The following is a 15289-nucleotide window of genomic DNA, read 5'->3' as shown; positions in this document are numbered from 1 at the left end:
GGGGGGTGGGAAACGGCGACCTCGGGCGGGGGGGGGGGGCAAAGGACGGCCATACAGGACGCTCCTCACGAGCGCCTTTGCCCCCCCCCCACCCTTTTTTATTTTTGTTTTGATTTGGGAGCCATGTGCTTGTGTTTTGGCTGTTTGTGGCATGCGCAGAGCAGCTAACATAACGATTGGCTGCTCTGCGCATGCTTTAGGGGCCGATTACCGATGTGTATTGTGATTCTTTGATACATTGTACTTTTCAATACTGATCCGAGCATGTGTGACTTGTTGTTTTGGTACATTCTTCGTTTTTTAAAAATCGTTAGGGACTTTAACGATTTAGATTTTTTAACGTTTGCTTGATGCATCTGCCTCCTAGTCACTTATGACATCAACGGCCCTAGGCAGGAGCACAATATAATATCAGAACTGGCTAGCCACATTTCTCAGAATGACACCCTGCGCAGGGCAAAGCAAGTGGTCTCTGCAAGGACATTCAGGGTTGTGAGCCACTGTGGAGGAGAATATGGATGGCCTGCGACAAGAACTGCAGGTCATCAGTGGCAAGCTCTAGACCCTGAATCATACCCTGGCCTTCTTGTTCCCTGTTACAGGAAGGGTTGGGGAATTGGAGCACAAAATACACATGTATACAGTGACACATATGCAGAGGGAAGGTTTTATTGGAGACTACATTGGTACTGTTATACACACTGTTAGGGTTTTTGTGATGTTCAAAGCAGCACTTATAATTCAATTTTCACTTACGAACAAGAAATGTGTTTGCTTGAATGCATTCCTTGCTGACATTGCAGCTGCCGTTTCATGCTGGTTGGACTGTGGGGGTATTAGTACTCTGAGCTGCACAGTCTCCCCCTTCTTATAGCTGTCAGCATTTGCCAACACCAGAGCCTCTAGTTCAGGCATGTGCCGGTTGATGGTGAGGGTTAGGAATGAGCAGCATCCAGTAAGATGTCACATGCTTTTGCCAGGGGTGTACAGATGTTCTCCCCCCTGACCTGTCCAAGCACACTGAAGCAGGATTTTAGCATGCCAAATGTCTGCTTAATGACAGCTTTGATCCTTCTGTGTGCACCTTATTATGTCTCCCTTCAGCTAGACCCTTGGGGTGGACTATGGGGGTCATCAGCCATGGCCTGAGAGGATAGCCTCTCTTACCTGCAAGGGAGAGAGAAGAAGTGAGTGCTAGTGTACCTAGTATAATGGGGGTTGGTACATCACAGCCTTGATGATCCCAGAACTACTTGTTGAATGTTGTGGTGTGAAAAAGTGCAGTTTAATGACTATAAGATTGTAGGCTCACCTAGCAGCCATCTCCCAATGATCTTGCCACTCTCAAAGTAGTCATGTACACCAGATTGTGACAGAATATAGGCACTGTGACAGGATAGCAGGCATATACATCAGTTATGATATTGGAGGCATTGCAGACCACCTGCATATTAAGGAAATGGAATGAACTGTGGTTCCTATAAAGACTTCCTTGCCAGCAGGTGGTCTAATAGCTATGTGTATTCAGTCAATGGCCTCTAGCACTGAGGGGGAAGTGTGCCAGCTCAAAGAATTCTGTCAAGCTTGGTGTTGCTGCTGCTCCTGTTGAGGGGAGAGAATGTACTGAGTATCTCTCCTGAGAAAGGCATGTTTGTTGAAACTGAGCTATGCAGCATTAGGTGGCTGGTTGGATGATGCCTGAGTGGTATCTGAAAGATTCCAGTGGCAAAAAGTGCTACGCCTGTGATGACCTTCAAGTGTACTGGCAGGGCTTGTTCCCTCCATGTATTGGACTCTAGGTCCTCTTCTAGCTGTTTGCACAGGTACACTTATAGTCTCCTCATCAGTCCTGAACCTGTGCATGCACTGCTCCTCTGTCATGTCCATGAATTGTGTTCTGGGCCTTTATACCCTCTGCACAGGGGCCTTCCTTGCTCTCTATTGCCTCTCTCTTCTGCAAGCAAGGCACAGGCGGACAGAGATATTTGGGCAGGCTAAATTAGGGTGGGGTGGGGTGGAGTGGGGCAGGGTTAGGACAGGGCAGGATGGGGCATGTTAAAATCCTTGGGATGGGGGAGCGACACTATGTCAGTAGTAAAGGGACAGTATGGTCACTTTTGAACACAGCAGAGAAGTATCCCTTCACTAGGTTGCTCTGGTGCAGCTGCACCAGCTGCCTCCCTCTAGCTCCTCTGTTACAGAATGTAATATGCACACTGAATATATCCCAGGAATTATGTGCCAAAAATCAACACAATGCATCAAAATAATACAACATATTAAACAGAATAATAAACACTTGGCTCCCAGTCAGCCCTAGCTCTCCAGTCTAGCATCTTCCTGTTGGCTATATGAACAGTGGTGTCCAGCAGCTCTTTTCTGGCAACCATAAAATGATTTGACTATCAGTGTGTTTGGTAAGTTGCCAAATGGCCACCAGGCTTCATATCTGCTGGCATTTAGTTTATTATTGAGTTACCAAACAAGTTTAGAATATGTATTATCTGTATTACCTGCACCTAATGGTTACAGCAATATTGAGGTTCAAATCTCAATGCAGCTCTTTGAACTCTTGGACAAGTCACTTAACTCTCTGTTGCTTCAGGTACACATTTAGACTATAAGCCCTCCAGGGACAGGAGTATACATACCCACTGTGCCTGAATGTAAAACTCGCCTTGAACTACTACTGAGAAAGGTATGAGCTAAAGCCAAATCCAAAATCCTGTATCAGGCATATTGTGAATTAATACAAAACCCTAGAATAGTCACTGAAGACCTATAGAGCAATTCAGCACTAACTTTCAGCAGTCACACAAGGGTCTACCTAGGAAAAACCAGCACAATAAACACTGCAATTGGTAGAAGCTTAATAAAATTATTGGAGAAACTAAACAAGCCGGATCAGTACAGATCAATCTTACATTGACATTTAGCCATACATTCAGTAAATGGTACTCAAAATTCGGCACCGAAAAAATTGACGCTAAATTATATTCTATAATGGGCGTTCTGGGATCGGCGCCTTTTATAGAATAGCATATAGTGCCAGGATCCTCTCTCAACTTTGCGCATGAGTTACACCAGCTGAAACTACTACTACTACTACTTATCACTTCTATAGCGCTACAAGGCATACGCAGCGCTGTACACCAAGTGTATATCCTGGCACACAAGTTTGGTGCAGATTTGTACTACTCTATAACACTGCATGCATTTTAAGGGAACGCCCCTGACTCACCTATGCAACACCAGAGAAACAATGATGCATGTCCCCCTGTACTGTGCAAAATATGAAGATAGCAGATGTGAATTTCAAAAACTGATGCTTTCCACTCACTAATGCCTATGTTTACTAAGTGGCGCTATAGGCATGTGTTTTTACTGTGCGTAACGTATGTTAAACACTAATGCACCCATAGAAATGTATACTACCACTATTGTTTGACTAATACAATATTTCTTCTTAATATTTGAATATACTACAACCACATCATTTTGTGCATTTAATTTAACAATCTTGATTATGAAAACCACACTAATCTAACAATAAAATACTCTCTGCCCCACACTCTCACAGCAGTTTCTCCCTATTATACATTTCCCAAATCGCTCATCCCCAGTACCAATCAACGAAAACCAGCTGTAACTCATCTCACAGTGTTCCAGATTTCCAAAATGATGAACCATTTCAACACTCACTGTCTTTCTGTTCTATTCTCCTGAATCGGAGATGTCCCATATTAATAAACAGAGCACTTCCTTCAGCTTGCTTTCAAATCCTTTGTTGGGTTCCGAGAAGAACTCATTAGCCCAAAGAAGAAACAAGAAAAAAGACAAACTGTGGAATGCTTGGCATCTATTCCATCCACATATATCATATGTCTTCCGGTCCCATAACTTTTTTTCTGGTCCCAACACAGGCCGTGTTTCTTTTTATTACTTCATCAGGAGACCATATGGAGCTCCCCAGCATCCAACTCTTCTGCCGCACTTCCTGAGTGTTTAGGCTACTTTTTCTTTTTTGTAAACCACTCACATCTCCATTGGATTATGGGTGGTATTTCAAATAACAAATGAATAAAATAAACATTTTCTTGGTGTTGTTTGACTCTCTGCTTAGTACTTGAGGATCTTCTCTCTCTCCACATGATTCAGAGAATAATCACTTGGCACTGACACCTGTATATCGATCCAGTTCTTGATCCTAGTGTTTTGCTGATGCTCTACGGTTCATATTTCATCTTTACTGCATACATTGCCCATTATAGCATATATAAGCAGCTCACAATGAAAAGTAAAAATCAGAGGAGAGGAAAAAAATACAGGATAATCAGATCAATAGACCTAGGTTACACATAATAACAATAATATTAATTATATAAAAAATAATCAATAAGAGGGAGGAAGTGATGTCACGAGCGCTGATGGTGGCTTAGATTAGATCTGAAGCTCTGTCTTGCCCCTGTTTTCAATTAGCGCTTACTGCTTGCACAGGTCCTTCACTTGCTTTCCGCAGCCGGTAAATTTCATCGGAATCTGGTGGGGTGAGTTTGATCTGTTCACCTTGAAGGAAGAGCATGTCCTCAGCCAGAAAAGAGGGAAAGCAACAGACGGCTCGTCAGGCCGGCAAGGCGGAGGTTCGCCACGTGCTCGCGAGTGCGGGTGCTTCTCACTCCGATTCAGACTCAGCGATGTCTACCACGGAGGCTCCAGTTTTACATGCAAAACGGAGCATATCTAAAGATTTGGCTAAATGCCTACAGGAAATCTGTGAAGAAATAAAATCCTCTAAGGAGGAAATTCTGGACAGGATGGATGTGCTGTGCGCGGATCTCCGCGAGCTGGGAGGTCGCGTGGAAGATCTAGAAGCGTGTGCTGAGGATCAGGCTGAGCAACTAAGTGGGGTTGAGACTAAAATCGCCAACTTGTTTGCCTACTTTGAGGAATTACAGTATAAGGTGGATGATCAAGAAAATTGGGGGAGGAGGTGTAATCTCCGATTTCGTGGAGTTCCAGAGGTGGGGGACAAGGAGGATGTTGTGGCGGTGGTAAAATTGCTTTGTGAGAAGTTGTCAGCATCGGAGGAGATTTTGGTGGAGCGTGCTCATAGAGCTTTAGGGAAGAAGATGGACAATAAGCCCAGGGATATAATTGTTTTTCATCGTTTGCCACTAAAGGGAAGATACTGCAGCGGGCCCCTCAGGTTCAGCTGGTTGACTTTAATGGGGCTCGAGTGCAGGTGTTCCAGGATCTCTCCCAGCTGACTTTGGCTAAGAGGAGAGCTATGAAGCCTGCCCTGGATATTTTAATTGCTCAGAAGATCCCGTATAGGCGGTCTTTTCCATTTGCTTTGTGCTTTACAGTTGGAAATTGCATCATCTCAGTGGGTTTTGGGGGGCTCAGCACACAAGATAAGGGAGCTATGCACCTGGGAGCTTTTTCTGAAGTCTACTGCAGTGCCCTCTAGGGTGCCTGGTTGGTGTCCTGGCATGTCAGGGGGACCAGTGCACTACGAATGCTGGCTCCTCCCATGACCAAAGGGCTTGGATTTGGTTGTTTCTGAGATGGGTGTTCTCGGGTTCCATTATTGACGAAAATCGGGGACAAACATCTCTAAGGTTGACCTAAATGTTGAGATTTGGGCGTCCCCAACCGTATTATCGAAACGAAAGATGGCCGCCCATCTTGATTCAATAATATGAGTTTCCTCGTCCCTTCGCCGGGACATCCTGAGAGGACGCCCTCAGGAAAACTTGGGCGCCCCGTTCGACTATGCCCCTCCACGTAATTCTGCTCTATCCCTGGTGAGCCTGCCAGAGGGCAGGAAGATCTTTATTACGCTGTTAATTTGCTTTAGACTGTTTTGAATCACATTTTTTTGCAAACACTGTGATCTATAAATGGAGATGTAAAGTGAAAATGCCCATGAGAAATGATAGGCTGACACAGCATCCAGACGTGTAAGAAGTGGCCCAATCTCTCACCATTGCCCCTATTCTGGATCACAGTTCTACTGCTGCTCTCTGCAGCTATGCTTGTTAACGAACTTGGCTTTGCTGTGTTCATGGGCAGTTAGGTCCCTTCTCTGCTTCTATTGCCTACCCTCTTACTAAGGACATGGGCTGCCCACAAGAGTGTAACCATGGGTGGTTCTGAGTAAGCCTAAGGCCCTCCACTTTTGTCTCAGCCCCCCTCCTCCAGCAGGTGGGTGCACCATTGCTGTAGACGGCAGGGATCCTCTGTCAACTGGAGTGGTGAAGCTGTTTCCAAGCTGCGAACACAGGTAGGAAGCAGCTCATTTATTCTTTTCAGGGAAACATAAACTCCTACAATGTAGAAATGAGATAAACTAGGATCTGTGGCATTACACCAAGAATGAAACTGGGCAAACTAGATGAGCCTAAGGTACTTACCACATGTGTAGCATGTTACCATTACATTGCTGACAAAAATAACACCCGGGGCCAGGCCTTCTACAAGGTTGGCAGATAGAGATAAGATAAAGGGAGACAGAAACGGAAAGAGAGTTCCTTCTACTGAATCATCATAAAGATTAATTTTGCTGACAAGAAAACCAACAAAACATGAGAAAAATTGCATCTGCATTTTAAACTGGCTGGGTTTAGTTTTTCTATTCACATGACTTTTGAAATGTCTGTCTCATTTAAAGGTAAAGCTAGAATAATGTCTCAGAACTGTTGCACTTTTTTACTTCTCAGCTGACTCGGGTTCTGGATTTCTTCAGCTAACTGGGCTTGAGGATTGCCACCAACTGCAGTATGTTTTATTTGTATTTTGTAAGGGGGAGGGGAGGGGGAGGAAGTGGACAGGCAAAGCAAGTGACAGATGATATGGGGGGGGGGGGGGGGACAGAGGAAATGGGCTGCTTGGTGCCTAGTGCACACCCATGTTAATATTTGTTCCCCCTCTCCAAATTCAGTTCTGGTTATGCCACTGACTTCCAACCACAAGTGCTGATTACCAGCTACCATCTGTCTCATTCAGTCTGTACTTGCAGGCCATGCATGTGCTGTCCATCATAGAGCAACAGATAAATTCAATGCTCTCATGCGCCATACTACAAAATCCATGCTGAGAAAGGCAAGTTTTAAGTCAGATTCATGGGTAAAATAAATGCTACGATGGGATTTTTAGAAACTGCTCCCACCCCTGCGGTTAAATTTATGCATATTACTCCACTCAGTGTGGAGATGTCCCTGGGGATGGACTCAGGTTGGGAGAGGCAACAAACATGTAGTCCTGAATTTCCAAAAACTTAGGGCCCGATATTTAAAACAATTTAAATGGTCAGGAGAGGCTCCTGGCTGTTTATTTCTTTCTTATATTTATATCTCACTTTATACCAAAGCGGGTTACAATAGCCACATGCATAAAATCATGGCACATGAATAACTACATCAATTTAAAAACAAATTCTCAGAGAAAAATTGCCCAGGCATTTTCAGTGGCACTTGACCAGACAGTGCAACTGAACATGCCCGGTTAGCGCCCAAGCCAAAACTGGCTATTTTGAGTGCTGATTTTGTGCACTTAACCGGCTAAGATAACCACATAAATAGGACTGCAAAAAACGCAGTCCTATCTTTATACGCTTCTTCATAGCCAGTTACGTGATGAATATTGCACTTAATAAGCTATGTTTTCACTGGCTCCCTATACCCAGAAATGCAATGACAGAGCCCGCTAATGGCCCGGCATTGAATTTCTGGGTGTAATGCCACTGGAAGCAGCAAAATGCTGATAGCCACCAGCTGAATAACAGGCCCTAAATGTGTTGTTTTAGCTGGAAAAGTTTACCTGCAGGAAAGGCACTTGCGGGTTCTTTTTTCCAAAGGCAAATATCAAAGATTAAGACCATTCTTTTCAAGCTCAGTTTTTCGCACTAGTTCAGTTGTTAGACTTAACTAAATTTGACTATTGCAATTCAATTTATGCAGGTATTAAGCGGAGTCTCCTAAGAAAACTACAAACTGCACAAAACATGGCTGCCCGCCTTATATATAGATCGTTGTGTTACATTAAAGCATCTCCTCTTCTTAAGGATCTACATTGGTTACCTATCAATGAAAGAATTTCATTTAAGCTCTGTGTTCTTGTTCATCAGATTCTTTATGGTATCTTACCATCTTATATGATAGATCTCATTAAGTTATCACCACAAAATTCCACCCCATCATCTAGAGAATATCTCATATTACATTCCCAAGTTGTAAAATCTTAACCTACAAAACTATCCATAATGCTAATTTTTCTTACCAAAGTACCAAACTCTGGAACTCATTACCTAAGTTTATCAGACACTCAGTTGATTATATGTTGTTTAGAAGTTTACTTAAAGCCCACTTCTTTAGATCTGTGTTCAGCTAATATGAAAATATTTTTTGTAATAGTTGTACCTTTTATTAATATTAATTGTCTTGTAATGCTTCTTCTTAATTTGTTATGTAAGCCGCATTGAACCTGAGCTTTCTTGGGAAAATATGGCGGTAGAAATGTCATAATAAATAAATAAAGCAAAACTACTTGTGCAGCTGTGCTGTGATTACTGGGCAGACCATGTGGGTAAAAACTAACCACAGAGTTTGCTCCAACGTGGGCAGTAATTCCCAGTGGCACACAAGGCTTCAGACACTACAGTGGTCAGTGCTATGGCATATAATGACCTGTGCTACAGTATATAAAGTCACTTTGTGAATAGTGTTTCAGCACTACACAGCACCCTGCCCCGTATAGTGCCAAATAATATCCACACCACACAGTTGCTAGTAAAAAGTGAGCATCTAAGCTAACTGAAAAAAACAGTCCTGAACACTGCAGTATATTGCAGAACCCCTCATACACATAACTGCAGAATTTCTTCTTGTCTTCTCCCTTCACTTTGTTGAAATATCTTTCAGGCATAACAGTCACTACTAAACATGGCTATGTTTCTGTGAACCTAAGGCTCTGTCCTTCATGCTCAGCAATCATTGAACCAACTCCCACTGCAGCTCCTTGTAAATCTAAGCAAGTTCTTTAACCCTCCATTACCCAGATACAAAATAAGTACCTGTATATAATCTGTTAACCGCTTTAACTGTAACCACAGAAAGGAAGTATATCAAATCCCATCCCCTTTCCCTTCCCTGATGTCCTGGTGCTTGTCAAATGATAGGGAAAATCATAAAAATCAAATACTCACTGGTTATTACAGGCACCAGGCTTGATGGAGGCTCTGCCGATCCCACTCCCTGCCAGGGGTCTCACGTCTTCTCTCTGTAGAAACCTGCTTTTAGCACTAACCCAAGCAGGGTTCCCCACTTTTATGGTTATGTCTCGCTCCTGGTGAGTTCTGGTTCTGATGGTGATCAATCACTTTTAGGTTTCTTGGATTTCCCTGTTAGGTCTATGTTGGTTCCCACCTTGGCAAGAGGGAGGAGGGTGACTCTGGCTTAAGAGAAGGCTGGAGGCTTTTATGACCCCAGGTATCTCAGCTCTTCCTTATGCACTAACTAGAGGATCTGGTTAAGGTATTCTCTGCTGGAGACATGTGCTGCTCTGGACCTGCCTCACTCCTTCATCACGTATCTGTACACCACAGAGGACTCGACTGCTGAGCTTCACTTTAGGGGACCTTCTTTGTCCCGCAGTTTAGCTTTATCTCGTATTTAGTTTTAAAACATAAAAGTTCAGCCAGGCTAATTCTCCTCTTGCTGTACACCCAGGAGAGAGAGAGCAGTATTAGAAACCCCACCCTTTCAGAAGGAACTAGGGTTAAAAAAAAAAAAAAGAAGAAATAGTTCCTCTTTTTTTATTTCCTGAGCAGAATCAGCAATTAGCTCTGTGTTATTTTGTTCTGATACACATCATGGGATCTTCAACAGTGCCACCATGAGTCTTGTCTGGAGAGTGTCCACAGACCCAGACTTTATTGTCGTACTTCTGGAACAAGTGTGCTACTTTTTTTTTTGTTGTTGTTACATTTGTACCCTGTGCTTTCCCACTCATAGCAGGTTCAATGCAGCTTACATATTATATACAGGTACTTATTTGTACCTGGGGCAATGGAGGGTTAAGTGACCTGCCCAGAGTCACAAGGAGCTGCCTGTGCCTACAGTGGGAATTGAACCCAGTTTCCCAGGACCAAAGTCCACCACAGTAACCACGAGGCCACTCCGTAGCAAGGCCACATCTGGTGCTTTGGTACAGCAGGTACATGAAGAAAATGAAGGGACGTGAATGGATGAGACATAAAAAGAGAAGTGGGAAAGGACAAGATTATATAGACAGCAAAGACTGGTATGAGATGCCATATAACAATGGGCACCCAGAAAATGTTTGGGTCATTTTTCTGTTTCCAACAAATGTTAATAATGTACCATCATCTTAAAGAATGCACATAATCCCCTGGATTCTACATATGGTGCCCAAAAATGGGCACTGATCCAAGATGTGCACCCAACTAAATTGGCTAATGAGCCAATTAGTGCCAATAATTGGCACCAATTTGAATTTGTGCACATATCTTACTATGCATTATTCTATAACAATGTGTGCCCAAATCCTATACTGCGCAACCCAGAAGGGGTGTGGCCATGGAATATGTATGGACAGGTCAGGGGCTAAAATTTGTTCCTAAAATTAATACTGGAGATGTGTGCTCAAATTGGGCACCGGGACTTACATCTGGTTTCAGCAGTCATAAGTCTTGGTGCTCAAATTTGGGCCTATAATGGACGCTCAACTTTCAGTGCCAATTTTGGGGGAGTCTACGAATTTTCAGCACCATTTATAGAACTGAGGAACTGAGTTTGATTCCCGGCACGGGCAGCTTAACCCTCCATTGCCCACTGCATTGAGCCTGCCATGAGTGGGAAAGCGCAGGGTACAAATATAACAACAAAAAAATTCCCCCTATGTGCAAATACCCCTGAATTCTATATAGCGCGCCTAGCATTCCATGCCAAAACCCAGGTGTATTCTATAACAGCCCGCGTAACTTAATTGGCTTAACAAGCTAATCAGCATTGTTAACAGCACTTAACAAGCAATAAATAATGAGCACTATTTGGCAATAATTAGAATTTACATGCACAACTCCCTAACACCTATGTTTACTAAGGTGCAGTATAGGCGCATTACAATTTTTAACACATGTAAATGGTTTACGCATGTTAAACACTAACATGTCCATAGACACGTATAGGTGCATTAGCGTTTAACGTGCCTTAATTTTAAAGGCGCGTTAGAAATGCTAACGCACCTTAGTAAACATACCCCTAAGCGCATTCTGTAATGCAGTGCGCCTAACTTCTAACACATTTAGGCAAAAAGTGGTGTGGTTATGGTCAGGGAAATGGGCATTTCGTGAGCATTCTAAAATTTACTTGCGTTGTTATAGAATATAGCCCATTGCACCTACATTTGCGCACCGGGGATTTACGCCATGTTTTTCATTAGTGTAAATGGAAGTGCGCAGTTTTAGGCGCTTGGATATCAAGTAAGTGTATTCTATACACCTCGCCTAAATCTAGGCGCCGCTTATAGAATATGCTTAGGCGGAAATGTTTTCCGTGTGGATTTTTTAGGCGCCATATATAGAATCTGGCCCATAGTGCATCCTCTTTCCAACAGGCTGGTGCTGTGTAGAGAGTTACTTTTTACCAAGTAGGTGACACTGTTGCATTACACCTCTTGGCCTTTTTATGCCCCTGATGCAACCCTTGTGAGGACAAAACATGGCCCTGTCGGAGGCTTGTAGTTTTTTTATTTATGTTGTGTTGAATAAATTCTGGTGACGGACTTTCTTCATTTGGTCTGCTGTTTGTGCCTATGTGCAAAGAGGGCAAACTATGTTCATATACCCCTTAATTCTAGAAAGTTGCATGCCCCAATTTGTGCACACAAGTTACAGAATAAGGTCAGTTGCACATGTAGTGGACTTTGATCCTGGGGAACTGAGTTCGATTCCCACTGCAGCTCCTTGTGACTCTGGGCAAGTCACTTAACCCTCCATTGCCCCTGGTAAAAAAATAAGTACCTGAATATATGTAAACCGTTTTGAATGAACCTCAGAAAGGCAGTATATCAAGTCCCATTTCCATTTCCCTAATAATTAGATAATAATTGGTGTTAACAAGCAATAATAAGTACTAACTGGCACCAATTAGCAGGTTTATTATTTATTTGGATTTTGCTCACACCTTTTTCAGTAGTACTTCAAGGTGACTTACATTCAGGTATTTCTTTGTCCCTGGAGGGCTCACAATCTAATTTTGTACCTCAGACAATGGAGGGTTAAGTGACTTGCCCAAGATCACAAGGAGCAACAGTGGGATTCAAACTGGCTACCTCTGAATGGCAAGACCGGTGCTCTAACCACTAGGCCACTCCTGAACACAGTGTGTAACTACCCTTTGTCAGTATTCTATAAGTTGTACACTCAAATTCCAGAGTGTGCAACTTCGATGGGAGTGTGGATCTGGGAGGGGCATGGGTAGGTCAGGCAGTTACACGCATGGGTTACAGAATACTCGCATTTACATGCCTAACTGCCTACAGTTAGGCACATGCATTTACGCCAGCCATTAATCTAGCATAAGTGCTCATGCCTAAAGTTTGGCGTGTAAATGAAGACACGCTAGTATTCTATAATGGTAGTTGTGCACACAACTACCATTATAGAATTTGCGATTAACGCACATCATCCCACTGCCTAACTTTAGGCGACCTCTTGAGAACTACCCCCATACAGAGCTGCCAAGGGGTCCCAATTTTTGAGAGGGAGATTTTAGTACACGCCCACAACCCCCCCCCCCCACATTGCATTGGCTCAGCCTACTGTATATGGCTCCGCCCCCTAGCACACCTGAAACCCACGGCCATTTCAGAAAATAATTTATTTAATAGCCTAACACCCTTTTCAATTAGCTTTCAGAGGCCAAAACCTCCTGCCTCAGGTCAGTATAATGCTGTTATTGTATCCTCTCCTGACCTGAGGAAGGAAGTATTGGTCTCTGAAATTTTATTAACACAGGTACCATATTACTTTATCCTAAATTAAAAATAAAATTATTTTCTTTACCTTTGTTGTATGGCCATTTACTTTTTCTAATTGTGTTGCTCCCAGTCTCTTGATTCTGCTTTCCTTTATTTTCGCTTAACTCTTTTGCCAGGGTTTCCTGGCCATATGTCCTTTTTCTTTGCTTTCTTCAATATTTTTCTGCCTCTCTCTCTCTGTCCAGATTTAATTCATTCTTACTATCCATTCTTTAATTTCCTTCTTTTTACTTCATCTACGTATGGCTTTTCATCTTTTCCTTACCCTTGTTCTCCCTGTGCCCCTTCCTCTTATTCTCCAGTCTTTCACTACTCCCCTTTTCCATCTAGCAGCTCTCCTCTTTCTCTCTCCATCCTTCCAGTGTCTCCCCTCTTTCTTTCTGCATCCTTCCATCCAGCGTCTCCTCTTTCTCCCTACCCTTCCATCCAGCGTCTTCCCTCTTTCTCTCCCCATCCTTCCACTCATCTACCCTTTCTCCTGATCCTTCCATCTAATCTCTCTCTCCCCCCTCCTTCTATCCAGTGTCTCTCTATCTCTCTACCCTTTTCTGCTCAGTGTCCCTTCTCTCTCCACATCTTCCAGTCTCTCTCCTTTCTCTCTGCATCATTTCATCCATCTCCCCTCTTTCTCTCCCTACCCTTCCATCCAGTGTCTTTCTCTCCCCATCCTTCTGTTTTCCCTCTTTCTTTCCCCATCATTCCAACAGTCTTCCCTCTTTCTCTTCCAATCCTTCCATCCGTTTTCCCTCTTTCTCTCCCCATCCTTCCATCCATCTACCCCCTCTCCCAATCCTTCCATCCAGTGTCTCTCTTTCGCTACCCTTTTACATTCATCATCCCCCCTTTCTCCCCATCCTTATCACCAGCAGCTTCTCTCTTTCTCCAGCCCTTCTCCATCTCCCCTCCTTCTCTCCCCACTCACTCTATCTTACCTCCTGCTCCATCTCCCCTCCTTCTCTCCCCACTCTCTTTATCTTACCTCCTGCCTCCCGCTCCTCCTTCCACCAGATCTTCATTTCTTGGCCACTGCTGCTTCTCCTGTTCAGCAGCAGCGGCCGCTACAAAAAGAAAAAGAGCTAATTAAACAAACCAAAAATGTTTTTAAAAAGCAAGCGTGGCACTGCAGGCAGCCTTCAGGCATTGGCTGTCGGCTCTGCAGCCACTCCTCTCTCTTCTCACTGTCCCCGGAGGAGCACAACATAGCAGGAAGTCGATCTCAACTTCCTGCTCCAGGGGCAGTGACGTGAGAGGAGAGAGGAGCGGCTACAGAGCCAACAGCCAATGCCTGAAGGCTGCCTGCGGTGCTGCGCTTGCTTTTTAAAAACATTTTTGGTTTGTTTAATTAGCTTTTTTTCTTTTTGTAGTGGCCGCTGCTGCTCAACAGGAGAAGCAGCAGTGGCCGGAAATGGGAGCTGGCGCCGCATGTTTCAGCGGGAGACTTTCCTGCTTTGGTGGGAGTGCGGGAGATGACCCACCAAAGCTGAATGCGGGAGACTTGGCAGGTCTGCCCCTAGGGTGCACTCTTAAGAAGAGGGCACCACAATCACCAGTGGATGACATTCATTTCAAACAACAGCCAACAGCTATTGGTCCACCTTCGAGACAGTCACCACCGAGAAGGTCTCTCTGGCTCTTCGCAAATTTTCCCGAACGCACTGCAAACTGGATACCTGCCCCAACTACCTGCTGCAATCTGTGCCTGACCATTTTATTGCTGACTTTGTATCATACCTTAACTTCATGCTCCAGCACGGTCACTTCCACGTTGAGCAAGGCCATATTCTCCTGACACCAATCCCGAAGGACCCGAAGTGTGAGCCGAGTGTTATCAGCAACTACCGCCCTGTTGCTACAATCCCCGTGTTTGTGAAGACTATGGAAGGCTTGGTGAATTCACAACTATCTGACTACTTGGACAAATTCTCAATTCTTCATGCCTCCCAATCTGGATTCCGGCCGCAACATAGCACCAAGACAGTTCTGGTTACCCTCTTGTCCAACTTTAGGAAAGAACTGTCTTTCTGAAAGAACATCTTGCTTCTTCAATTTGACATGTCAAGCGCATTTGACATGGTTGACCACAGTCTCCTCCTCATGTTACTGGCGGAAAATGGTGTTGGCGGTCCTGTATTGGATTGGTTTCGGGAATTCCTGTCATGCCGGTCCTATCGGGTCAAAGTCCAGTCCTCTATCTCGCCTTCCTGGAAGTCTTGCTGTGGGGTCCCGC

At 44.0% G+C, this 15289-nt stretch overlaps 1 protein-coding gene across 1 annotated transcript in view; it reads right to left on the bottom strand.

Annotated features, from left to right (window-relative positions):
- The window catches only part of BTK (Bruton tyrosine kinase), a 126136-nt gene extending 116408 nt beyond the window's left edge, over positions 1 to 9728 (bottom strand). The window contains 1 exon segment of the mRNA XM_030209734.1: positions 9206 to 9728. The gene's annotated coding sequence lies outside the window, so the exon portion shown is untranslated.
- Between the last annotated feature and the right edge of the window lie 5561 nt (positions 9729 to 15289).

Source organism: Microcaecilia unicolor, chromosome 7 (assembly GCF_901765095.1).
Source record: "Microcaecilia unicolor chromosome 7, aMicUni1.1, whole genome shotgun sequence".
In the NCBI taxonomy this organism is placed as follows: Eukaryota; Metazoa; Chordata; class Amphibia; order Gymnophiona; family Siphonopidae; genus Microcaecilia; species Microcaecilia unicolor.
This window is presented reverse-complemented; position numbering and strand designations above follow the sequence as displayed.